The sequence below is a fragment of the Phoenix dactylifera genome, unplaced genomic scaffold, assembly GCF_009389715.1.
Source record: "Phoenix dactylifera cultivar Barhee BC4 unplaced genomic scaffold, palm_55x_up_171113_PBpolish2nd_filt_p 002644F, whole genome shotgun sequence".
NCBI lineage: Eukaryota > Viridiplantae > Streptophyta > Magnoliopsida > Arecales > Arecaceae > Phoenix > Phoenix dactylifera.
This window is the reverse complement of record NW_024069798.1, coordinates 14,722-27,728: the sequence shown is the minus strand read 5'-3', so window position 1 is coordinate 27,728 and position 13,007 is coordinate 14,722. Positions and strand designations below refer to the sequence as shown.

The window sequence follows — 13,007 nt, the reverse complement described above, 5'->3', positions numbered from 1 at the left end:
CGTCCACATAGACTTCCATGTTTCGGCCTATTTGATTTTTCAAGATCTGGCTGACCAACCTCTGGTATGTTGCTCCGGCATTTTTCAACCCGAAAGGCATCACTTTGTAGTAATAAATACCCTTGTCGATGATAAAGGTCGTCTTCTCCTCGTCTTCTAGTGCTATTCCGTTTTGATTATATCCCGAGAAGACGTCCATGAAGGTCAGAAACTGGTGTCTCGAGGTAGAGTCCACAAGCTGATCAATGCTGGAAAGTGGAAAGTTGTCCTTTGGGAAGACTTTGTCACGGTGTAGTCCACGCAAATGCGCCACTTCCCATTAGCTTTCTTCACGAGGACCAGGTTGGCGAGCCAATCCGGATAGGAGACCTTCCGGATGAAGCCGACCTCGAGAAGTTTGTCCACTTCCTCGGCCGCTGCCTACTATCATTCCGGGGCGGAGCCCCGTTTCTTCTGCCGCACAGGTTTGCAGGTCGGTTTCACCTGGAGTCGGTGAACCATGACCTCGGGATCTATTCCCGGCATGTCGGCGGGCGACCAGGCAAAGACGTCCATATTAGTCCGCAGGAACTCGATCAGGTGGTTTCTTTTGCAGGCGCTCAGGCCAGAGCCGACCTGCACGGTTAGCTCTAGGCAGTTTTCTTTTAATGGAATTTGGGTAAGAAGCTCACTAGGCTCTATCCGTTCCTTCCGGAGGTCGTTCCGTACCTCCAAGGTTTCAATGGGCAGCGTCTGATCTGACGTTTTGGTTGACGCCTCGGCCGGTTGCTCCCCTTGGCTTGGTGCTTTGGCCGGTTGCTTTGCTTTGGGAATCGTCATATAGCACTGCTTAGCTATTGACTGGTCCCCACGAACTTCGCCTACTCCTTGGTCGGTAGGAAACCGCATGAACAGGTGATAAGTCGAGACCACAGCTCGGAGGGCATTAAGCCCTGGTCGTCCAAAAATGGCGTTGTAGGCCGAAGGCAAACGAACCACAAAAAATCCATCCTCACAGTACTTTCTTGGGGGCGAGCCCAAGAATGGCGTTGTAGGCCGAAGGCAAACGAACCACAAGAAAATCCGTCCTCACAGTACTTTCTCGGAGGGCGAGCCCAACCGTGACCAGAAGGCTGACCTCGCCCTCAATCAGGACCGAATCTCCGGTGAATCCGACCAGTGAAGCATTCATTCTCCGAAGCTGGCTTTCTGTCATCCCCATTTTTTGATAGGCATCGTAGTACAAAATATTTGCCGAGCTTCCATTATCAACTAAGACGCGCTTTACATCAAACTTATTTACAATCATGGAGATGACCACAGCGTCATCATGAGGAGTCTCAACTCCTTCCAAATCCTCGTTCGAGAATGAGATAGCTTCGAAGGTGCGCGGGCGCTTCGGAGGAATCCTTCCCCTGACTGGTTCTTCGATTGAGCTTCCTCCACCGATAGTATTAATGGTGCCGGCGATAGACCTATTGTCATTTGGATCTTTAGGCAGTGCGGCATTTTCTACTGGCCTTCTTTCCTCGCGCCGGTTCCGCACAAACCGGTTGAGTACTCCGAGGCGGATGAGCACCTCGATCTCGTCCCGTAGCTAAAAGCAATCCTCCGTGTCGTGGCCATGGTCCTGGTGGCAGCGGCAGTACTTCCTAGGATTGCGCCGAGCTCCTGTATCCCGCATCGGGGGTGAGGTCAGAAGTAGTCTCGGCCTTCTATCTCCATTAGAATTTCCGCCTGGGAAACATTGAGGGAGTGTAGTTCTCGTACTTCCCCGAAGGCATTCGTGGCTTCGGCAGAGATCTCGGTCGAGGCGGTGACTTTGGTCGAGGCTGTCCCCGCTGTCGGGGTGGACTCCTTAGCCGAGGCAGGTTCTCGTCTCTGCGGGGAGACGGGCTTTTCGGACAGCCGCGCTCCTCGTTGCGTCTTTTCTGCTTCTTTAAGGCCTGCTCGGTCGCGCCCTACCTGGAGGCGATACCCTCTTCGGCCTTCGCATACTTCCGAGCTCGGACCAACATCTCGGTGAAGTCGGCGGGTGAGGATGATAGTGTTATTTTGATGATTAACAAGCAATAATCGAGAGTATGTTATAAGTTAATTCGATACTTCATTTATAAGTCTGTTACTCTCAGTATATTTGTATAACAAGTTAAAGATGCATTTCATTGTTTACTTGGATGAATCTAACCTTGAGTTGCAGCAAAGTGTGAATTGAGTCGACCCCAAGGTTGATTGGGTCGACTCCGGCACATCAAGAAAGCATTTGGCACACTTCTGCAAAAATGGCACAGATGAACAGTAAGTTGGGTCGACCCAAGGAAAGCATGAGTCGACCCAAACTTCAAGCTTCTCAACAACTTAGGAAAATGGTTCTCTGGAAATACTGAGAGGGTCGACCCAAGATGAAGTTGAGTCGACCCAAGCTTGAGTCGACCCAAACCCTGAGAGGGTCGACCCAAAGGTAATGACAGAACAGATGAAAGAAAAGGTTCTCTGGAAACCCTGAGAGGGTCGACCCAAGAAGAAGTTGAGTCGACAAAACTGAACCTTGAGTCGACCCAACTGAACCTTGAGTCGACCCAAAGAAATGTTGAGTCGACCCAAGTGAAGGAAGGCTGAATTGCAAGGTTCTGTGGTTCTGAGAGGGTCGACCCAAGGAAAGGTTGAGTCGACCCAAGTGAAAGTTGGGTCGACCCAAGGACAGGTTGAGCCGACCCAAACACGGGCAGAAGCATAACGGCTAGTTCTGCAGAAGTACTTTTTGTCCTTCCAACAGTGAGTAACGGCTAGTTTTTGAATTCTAACCATTGGGGCTTGTCCAATGGATGAAGAAAACTATTTAAAGTGGCACTATTCATCAGAGAGAATATCCTTTTGCAAAATATCAAAGAGTACACAAGAAAGACAAAGTGCCCTAATCTTCTTCATCCAAGTGCTTCATTCAAGAGTCAAAAGAAAGTGGTTGAGCAGATTCCAAGAGTCATTAAGAGCTCCATCCACCCTTGAAGAGTGAAGCATCCTTGACAAAGAAGAGAGAAGTCACATCAAGTGATAACTATTCTCTAAACTCTTCTTTGTAGATTATATTGTTATATTTGCTCATCTAGGAGCTTAAATCTTCTTACTTTGTTTATTAAACTCCTTGTAAAGTTAGTTGGTTAGCCCGCAAAACCAACGGAATAGGTTGATTGGTGAACCCGTAAAACCAATTGTAAAGGTTCGTTGGTGAGCCCGGAAAACCAACATAGGTTCGTTGGTGAGCCCGTAAAACCAACATAGGTTTTTGGTGAACCCGGAAAACCAAAGTGTAAAGATTTTTGGATTGTGAGCCCGGAAAACAATCCAACTGTAATCCGCGGGATTATAGTGAATTCCCAAGGGGTCGCTTGGGGAGTGGACGTAGGTGCTAAGGAGAGCACCGAACCACTATACTTCTTGTTGTTTGTATTGTGATTTGTTTAATTCCACTAACTCATCATTTAACATAAGTTGGATAGTTAAAATTAAGAGAAACCAATTCACCCCCCCTCTTGGCTTGTCACCTTGGGCAACAAGTGGTATCAGAGCAAAGTGCTCCAATAGTACTTATTGATCTCACAATCAAGAGTTAAAGATCATGACAACCCAAGTGGAATGTTCTATGAGTGAGGGCAATCCACAAATAGACATCCTCTATTTAATGGCACAAACTACACATACTGGAAATCTAGGATGAGGATATTCATTAAAGCTTTAGACTATGAATTATGGTACATCATTACTAGAGGACCTCACACACCCACACTTAATATAGAGGGCACTATCATACCCAAACCAGAAATGGATTGGAATGAAAGTGATAGAAGATTGGCACAGTTAAATGCAAAAGCAATTAATGTACTTTACTGTTCATTAGATGTAAGTGAATTTAATAGAATATCTACTTGCATCTCCGCAAAAAAAATTTGGGACAAACTTGAGGTCACTCATGAAGGGACTAATCAAGTTAAGGAGTCAAAAATAAACATATTAGTACATAAGTATGAATTGTTTAAAATAGAATCCACTGAGTCCATAACTGATATGTTTACTCGTTTTACTGAAATTATAAATGGGCTTAAGAGTTTAGGAAAGTCTTATACTAACTCTGAATTAGTGCGAAAAATTCTCAAGTCTCTACCAAGAGTTTGGGAGGCCAAGGTAACTGCAATTCAGGAAGCTAAGGACCTCAACACATTGCAATTAGAGGAACTTCTAGGATCACTCATGACCCATGAGTTGACCATGAGGCAAAATTCAGAAGATGAGGTCAAGAGAAGAAAGCCCATTGCCCTAAAGTCTACCACCCCTAAACAACAAACTGAGTCGGAAGATTCAGATGATGATGATGAATTTGATGAAGAAGGAATGGCTATGCTTAGGAGTACATTTTTTCATCCAAAGGGGACCCTTTCTCTCAATTGAATGGGCTCTCATGGTATAAAATTCAGAAAATTCAGAAAGTTTATGGGAGGTAAGAATAGATTTTATAAAAAGAAACCCTTCTTCAAAGGTAGCTCAAGTAAAGAAAAGGGTAAGGACAAAGAAAAGGAAAAAAGAAACTCCTATTTGTTATGAGTGTAACAAACCCGGCATTATAAGATAGATTGCCCAGAATTGTAATGGATGGCAAGAAAACTGAAAAAGAAGAACTTCATGGCTGAATGGAGTGAAAGTGAGAGTCAAGTTCAGAAGAGGAAGATCATCAAGAGACGGCCCAAATGTGTCATATGGCCAATGACGATGAGGTAGATTCTGAACTTGAATATGATTTTACTGTTGATGAATTACATGATGCATTCTTAGAACTCATGGAAGAACATAGAAAACTAATCAATAAAAATAAAGTTCTAAAAGAAGAAAATCAATCTCTTGTCAAAGATAAGTTAAAACTATCTCATAACTATGAAATATTAAGTAGGAAACTTACAAATGAAATCAAGAATCTAATTGCTGAAAATGTCAAGTTAAAAGAAGATGCTGAAAAATATAAATCCTTAGTAGATAAGTTTACACTTAGTTCTACCAAATTAAATTTGATCCTTGATAGTCAAAAAGCTGTATATGATAAGGCTGGATTAGGATATAAAACAAATAGGAAACAAAAATACTTAAAGAACATTTTTGTAAAAGCTAAAAATGAAAATATTACTTGTCATTGCTGCAATAAATTAGGACATAAAGCATATGAATGTAACTATAGAAAGTCCAGTCAAAACAAATTGAGTAATAATCATAAGATCAAATTAAGAAAGTTTGGGTTCCAAAAGGAACATCAAGTACTAACCCAAAAGGACCCAACATAGTTTGGGTACCTAAAGCTCTTTCTTGATCTTTATTGTAGGGGTGTCTTGCAGCTAATAAATAGAAAAAACGATGGTATCTAAATAGCGGCTGTTCAAGACACATGACCGGTGACGTAGACTAATTTGTCACCTTGGAATCTAAGAAGGGTGGAGTAGTAACCTATGGAGACAATGGTAAAGGGTATATCATTGGAAAGGGTAAAATTTTCATTACTCCATCTATTTTCATAAAAAAATGTCTTATTAGTTAAGGGTTTGAAACATAACCTACTTAGCATAAGTCAATTTTGTGATAAAGGGTTTAAAGTCACATTTGAAGCATCAGTACGCATAATCACAAATCCTAAAGATAATAGCATTATACTTGTAGGACAAAGGCAAAGAAATATTTACATGGTAGATCTTCATGACTTAGGTAAGAAAAATGGATTATGCTTAATTACTAATGAAGAAAAGAAAAATAAAATAAGTTGGCTTTGGCATCGTAGACTAGGACATGCTAGTATGGAATTAATATCAAAACTAGTCAAGAAGGAATTAATAAAAGATGTGCCAAAATTGATTTTTGAAAAGGACAAAATCTGTGGACCATGCTCATTGGGAAAACAAACTAAATCATCCTTCAAATCAAAGAATATAGTATCAACAACTAGGCCTTTTGAACTCATACACATGGATCTATTTGGATCCACTAGAACTGCGAGTCTAGGAGGGAAGAAGTATGGACTAGTTATTGTAGATGATCTTTCAAGATATACATGGGTTTCATTTTTGGCACATAAGAATGAAGCATTTTCAGAATTCTTGAAACTTTATAATAATATCATAAATAAAAAGAAGCTCACCTTAGTAGCAATTCGAAGTGATCATAGTACTGAATTTGAAAATCAACACTTTGAAGAATTTTGTAATAAAAATGGTATTTTACATCAATTTTCAGCACCTAGAACGCCTCAACAAAATGGGGTTGTTGAAAGAAAAAACAAGACATTGGCAGAAATGGCACGCACGATGTTGTGTGAGTCAAATCTTCCATGCGCATTAATTGTTGAGTGAGCCGAAGACCAGTGGAGGCCATGCGCATTAATTGTTGACAGTAGTAGCAGGGCGTAGTCCTTGGTCGAGCTGCAGAAGGATGTGACCGCTGTAAGTGGATAGCGAGGTCGGACTTCCGAGGTCGAGGATGCTGAGGTCGGGTACCTAGGTCGGGAGTCTCGAAGTCGAGCGGTTGGCCAGGCGCCAGGTCGAGAGTCTTGAGGTCGGGTTTCCAGTTGGGCATCTTGAAGTCGGGCGCCTCAAGGTCGGACGCCCTCAGGTCGGGCGATTCCAGGTCGGACGCCTGTCACATGCCGGAAATGCGTTCATGCATTTTTGGGGTGATCTGCTTTTCCCCGAACAATATGCAACTCTAATAGGTAAAGTTAAATGTTTTGATGGGGCCTTCTCAAGTTAAATACGCATAGCCTCTGTATAGCAATATTTGCCCTATAATGCATTTTTATTTCAGGATATAAATGCAAAAATCCCAACAAAAAGGGGTGATAGCATCATACAAAACATAGCATTTTGCACAATGATATTTGCCCTATAATGCGTTTTGACTTGCCGGATATATGGCTTGTTTGTTCGCGGAAAAAGGAAGAGAGAAAGTGTGGTTCAGAGGAAAGTAATGAGATGCCTTTTGTTTGGTTGGAGTTTTCAAAGGGAAGAGACTGGAAAGTTGTTTTTTCATGGGAATATGATTCTCATGTTTTATGAAAAAGTTACTTTTCCGTGAGCCGAAAATCACTCTATTTTTATTTTTTTTCCAAAAAGGCCCTTCAGCATTAAAAAAGCATTAAACACTTAATTTTTATTAAGGGTATAATAGAAATTACGCAACTTTTCCAAAAAAGTGGATAATCAACCAAACATAAGCACTCTGAAAATCTCACTTTTTCATGGTCAACCAAACATGCCAAAAGTACTTTTCTATACATTCTCTTTTCAAAAATCTGCTTCTCAGAAATCATATTTCTAGGAGGAAAAATACTTCTCGCTAACCAAACGAGACCATTAATGCAAAAATCCCAACAAAGAAGGGTAGCAATGGATCGACTTTGGGACACAATCAAGTATAGATAGCAACATTCTAGATATGTACTGGACTCAAAACTGGTAAAAAGGTCGAGACATCTCAACCTATACCTATCCACAGGTCATTTTGGATAACCCAATTTTGATCTTAATCTAATCTATTTTGCAAGGCTCAAATCCTAAAAGACTTAACTTGTCAAATCTAACTTTTACTATTCTTTCAGTCTGATTTTCAAAATAATCTAAACATATAGTATTAAAACAAGCACCAGTCACTCAATAAAATCTTATTCAAGATTATAACAACCCAGCCTAGATCATGTCAATCAAAATAGAATTCAGCCCCTTCAGCCGGGGTCGGGTCAGAGTTTTGACCCATATCCAATACATTTAAGGTCAGGTCAAAAAATATGACCTACACCCTAAAAAATCTTCGACCCAAACCCCACCTAAATATGGTTTGGGTCCGGTCAGGTTCTTGGGTCCAGTCAATTTTTGCCACCCCTGCCAATAATATTGTGAGACAAGTGAGTTTGGAACTTTGAATCCTCTCTAGCCTCATATAACATTTCCACACCCATCACTGCAGGATATATGGGCAGCTGGTGATGTGGGAAGTGAACCCCTCCAGCTTAGTTGCAAAGTGGATGACTGCCAGACTAAAATCTGCAAGCTGTGAACTGATAGAATCTTATCTTGAATGTCTAAGAAGGCACAAATGTATTAGATTACTGTATTTCATTTCCTCTGCTTTCCGGCATCTTATAGCGCTTTTGTTCTCTTTTAGGTCTTGCAGGACAAAATCATGTTAGAGCTAGTCTCCTATGATTCCCAATTCGATGCTCATCGTCTTAAATAACTGAATCGCCTAACAAGGGATCAAGAAGAAGAGGCAATTTGTATAGGACACTAGTTAATAATCTTGCAATCTTGGCAGTGCTTGCTTGTTTGATTTTTTTTTTTTTTGGTAACTTCATGTCAGTTCTTGTTACTGAGTGACCTTTGCTGCAGCATTCACTTTGCCAGGACACAATAACCGCAATAGCTCATGATGCATGAATGGCCATGCTAACACATAAGCTTCTATAAAGCAATCTTAATGTTGGATACTTAGCTACAGTCGGCTATCATGAATCGAAATAAACTCATTTATATGGGATCATGAATTCTATACTCTCTTAGCACTTACTGCAATGAAGTTCATGGGGGTAGCACTAGGAAGGATGAATATTATGCTACAGATGCATATATAACACTGGTCAATGCACATGTAAAAATGCTTTAACATTAGTCACAGGAGAAAATTTACTATTGTCCACCAAAATCTGGAGTGCACCACTTGTGAATAAATAAATTCCCTAGTTATAAACTAGAACTAAGTAATCCAGATATTTTCAATTGAGATTAGATCATTTGGCATTTAAGAAAATGCGATAAAAAATATAAACACATTACCACTCGTTCAAGGTTCGGTCAGATGCTGGAAATTTTATAGCATCTTGCTCGATTTGCTTTGTTGGGTCTAACAAGGAGGAAGTTAAATTGAAGACCACAATAGGGTACTGCAGTAATGAACTACTAGTATATGGCATCAGTGATAGTTGATTTATTCAAGAAAATGGAGCATTTGGTATATATCAAGATTGTTTGAAGCAAAATTAAAAAATATACTGTCCATTTAATCTATGTACTCTCTTTTTTCTTCTATTTCAAGTATCAACTACAGGGAGTGTCCGAGGTTGGAATCTGACTTTGCTTTGATTAAGAAGATGGAACAACGAGTGCAACTCCACTGACAGGGCTGGTGTGCCCCATTTTTTGTTTGCAGAGGAAGAAGTGGTTCTCGAACCGGAACCAGAACTCTTGGATCAGCCCGACCCTCACTCTGCAAGCGCACAAGCGCCTATTCGCTCTAGCTTTCTTAGGGCAGCAGTTAGCTCTGTGGTTGACTAAAATCTGAACATGAAAGGCTACTAAAACAGAACACAGAGAGGATGGACATGCAGGGGCCCCGCTCCAAATATTGTAATAGTAGAGATAGCAAGTAGGAAATGTTAGCCAACTAAGATTAATCTTCTCAAATATCTGATGGCTATGGGGGCATATACCTTTCAGGATGATCCCTACATCTCTTTTCATTCTCTTGCATTTTGCAAGAACTTCAATTCATCTAAAACCCCACATTGACCCCATATTCTTTCACCTGACAATGTTAGCTTTAATGGATTGATAAGTCGTCATAGAAACTTAAATTATATGGTTTAGAATAGTAATTAAGCGACCACCCCTAAAATTGTACAGATTTTTAAGTAGAAAAAACTGCTGGGACTAATGTAAGTATCATAAGAATGATACATTTAGCCTGAGAAAAACTTCAGGTGTCAAATAAATTTTCTATGATCTACATTAGTATCGAAAATGAAATCAAAAGCAGGCAATTCTACCACAATTCTTACAGGGATTAGCAGTTAGAGGAGCTAGTAAGATTGTCAATACAAATTGCTTGTCAAAAGAAAGGTAAATACAAATTTGAACCAGAGTGGCTTGCTTGCTTTGTGCGAAGATCTAGATGCATCATGTTTGGGAGTATTTGTAAGTAGAATTGCATTATAAATGACTTCAGTAAATCAGGTCATGGTGATACAGCTATCTCATCATACTTTTTAAAGGTCCCTTAAAGCAAACACTTTCTAGCAACAGATGGTCAAGGCTGTTAGATCAGCGACCAGGTTTGATCCCGCAGCTTGACTAACAAAGATATCTGCAATTTTCAGATTCTAGAATTGAACCAGTAAGTGAATTGCTAAAAAAAAACTGTCTATTCCAATCTTCAATTGCCACAATAGAAGAAGAAAGGCTGTGTAGTTTAACTGTAATTTACCTGCATCAGCAGGAAGCAAGCAGAGTCTCTTGTTCCCATATCTCTCAAGTTCCCAATCAACAAAGAACCGAGGGCCACAAATCAGTCATCTATATTTTGCCTATACGCCATTTAGAAAAAAATCTACTTTAAGCTATTAATTGGTCCAAGATGTGTACCTGACATTAGCAGGAGTACCAGTTGAAAAAGTATCAGCCCCAAACAAATCCTATCACTGACAGTTTTTTTCCACATCACGAATGTGAAACATAAGCTGGAAAAATATTATACTTAGAAAGTCGAAAGACGAAGTATTACACTGATCTTGATGATGAACAAGATAGACAAACAAATACCTTGGTTGCGACATAAAATGATACAAACAAGACAGCTAGAACAGGCAACCCTGTACATCATTAAAAGCATAGCTCTGGTAGGTAAATGCATGTTGAGCTGGAGAAAACTGATGTGCAGTTAACATACCATCCTTTTGAAGAAATCGTGAAATCAACCAATTTATGCCTGATGGTCCTATAACATAACCAATAAGATTTGCAACCTGTTGTTCAACAGGGGATTGTTAGTACCGATGTACCTGAGATTTACCAAGGAACATATTAAATATAGCATCTTAAAGGCTTTTCTTTTCCCTTTAAACACTACATAATCATATACCTTCATAAAACATGCAGAAAAAAAAAAAAGGTTGGTTACAGACATTTGAGGAATTTCCAGCTTATCTTACAAAGAAACCTCAGTTGCTGACTATACAACTGATAAAATCAACAACAGGTTGATATATTGCTTCTTGAAAGAAGATGTAGATCAGTCGCAATAAACTCAGGGATACATTTTCTACATAATCCCCACCCGCTCTCTTTTCTCTTCCCTCCCCACTCTAAATCCATTAAATAGAAACATGAGAACAGAGTCGAAGCTGTCTCATGGAAAGGTTATATGGTATGAAGTTCTGAAGAGAATATGCAATAAGATTGATTAGTTTGCAAAGGTGAAGCATATGAAGCTCTTCAGTTGGCACTAATCCAGTAAAAGGGCTTCTATCAGTAAAGCAAAATGATTGTTGTGGCCAGATACAAAGCATGTCGATGTTCAATTGATATTGCAGAGATTTAAGCATAACATGTTAGATATGCTCAATATGCAAGGACGAATTAATCAAATTTGCTGTAGGAATTCCAGATCTACTTTTCCTTGGTAAGACCACCAATTTCAATTATCGAAACAGTTTAAATGGAATTGTTTGAATTTTTGTACATGCATGTTCTTTATCCACAGTTCTAAATAATTTGAAGGGGGTAACTGCAGATAAAATTTCTCTCATCCTTTTCCGTTTAAACAAGCAAATGGAAAAAGCTGTTGAATGAGCAAGCTCTGTATGAAGAACTTGTGATTAGCTCACTAAGGACTTGCCTGATTAAAACAGCCAGGTTTGATGGTTGAATTAAGTTTGAAGATAAATGAATTGATATTTTCTACACTTCCTCATGTTTGACCCATTATTAAATACGTATATTATATATTATCTTAGTTATTATTTATAAGCATTTTTTTTAATTTTCACATACTACACACTAGCACAAATTACAATAAGAATGGGGGTGTGTTATCAGCCATCAGTTTTCTGATCCAAGTGTTACAATGTTTACTTGCTAGTGAACCATTTCAACAGTATGTCTAGATCTAACAACAGTGATTAACGTATATACCAAAGCTTTCGCAGCACTAAGGCTATGATCATTCCCTTCCACTGCTTTTGAACAGCGCAGGTTCCACCCAGAATTTACTTAGCAGTGCATAAGCCTGGCTTGAGTTTAATTTAGCAGAGCTTGAGCTTGGCCTCAATTTTAATATGAACAGAGCTCAAGTATGGCTTGGCTCTCTTTAGCTTCTTTTATTTACCACATGGAACCGTATATAGCACACTATGAATTCAAATTTAGAGTAGGATAGAAGGAAAACATAAATACATTAGATATTGACAAACATGAGCAAACCGATCAAACAAATTAAAGCAGGGCATTCCTTTTAGAGTATGAAAGCTTAAAGGTATATCTACATGGCCCCTGAGGTCTGAAATGCAGCAGCAGAGGTGGTACGGGTCATGCATTGGTATGGCATGTACATCGGTATGCTCTCATATCTGCTCATGGTTTGCCAGCACAGATGGTAACCCATATCAAAATAGGGTCAAGATACAGGGTGACAAGTATTGGCAGTCTGGAAATTTTTCAAACTTTGATGACACCTCTGCTTGATCATGTTGCTTCTGTAGGTTGGCTACATGTGTGCTAAGTTCCATAAGTAGTTTATAGCAAAACCAGGTTAGATAATGGTAAAGGTCATATGGAAACACTAAGCAGACCTGGAAAAGAAATGATGTTGCATTCATGTGGCCTAAAACAAGAAACCATATGAAGGAAGTCTCCATTATGAAAAGGAAACATACCATTAGGCATGTAATTGTTACTTGCACCAGCAATGGCACTAAGTTCACGATGTATGAAATTCCAGAAGCACTGTTTACCCTGATCAGAGCAAAAGTTTATCAAGCATTCACCATAAAATCTGGCAATTGGTATTTAGTTAACCATCAAATCGAATGAAAAAAAGAACTAACTTTAAATATATTTAGTCCGGCAGTAAACTGAATATTGCCCAATATGACGCAAGCACTGTCATGTTATACATCAGAAAACTAGGCAACTAAATGGTAAACACTAGCCTCAAATTATGATATGTTTCCTGCA

The 13,007-nt window shown here is 39.7% G+C and overlaps 1 long non-coding RNA gene across 4 annotated transcripts; it reads right to left on the bottom strand.

Annotated features, from left to right (window-relative positions):
• Positions 1-9,758: 9,758 nt before the first annotated feature.
• LOC120109731 lies at positions 9,759-12,728 on the bottom strand. 4 transcript variants are annotated; one of them, XR_005510519.1, is made up of 6 exons: positions 12,707-12,728; positions 10,723-10,798; positions 10,596-10,645; positions 10,419-10,513; positions 10,261-10,303; positions 9,759-10,156 (listed from the first exon to the last, which is right to left on the bottom strand). It is a non-coding gene; the product is annotated as an uncharacterized LOC120109731 (long non-coding RNA). The 4 variants fall into 4 exon arrangements; XR_005510520.1 differs by having other exon boundaries at positions 9,759-10,140; XR_005510518.1 differs by having other exon boundaries at positions 9,759-10,303.
• Between the last annotated feature and the right edge of the window lie 279 nt (positions 12,729-13,007).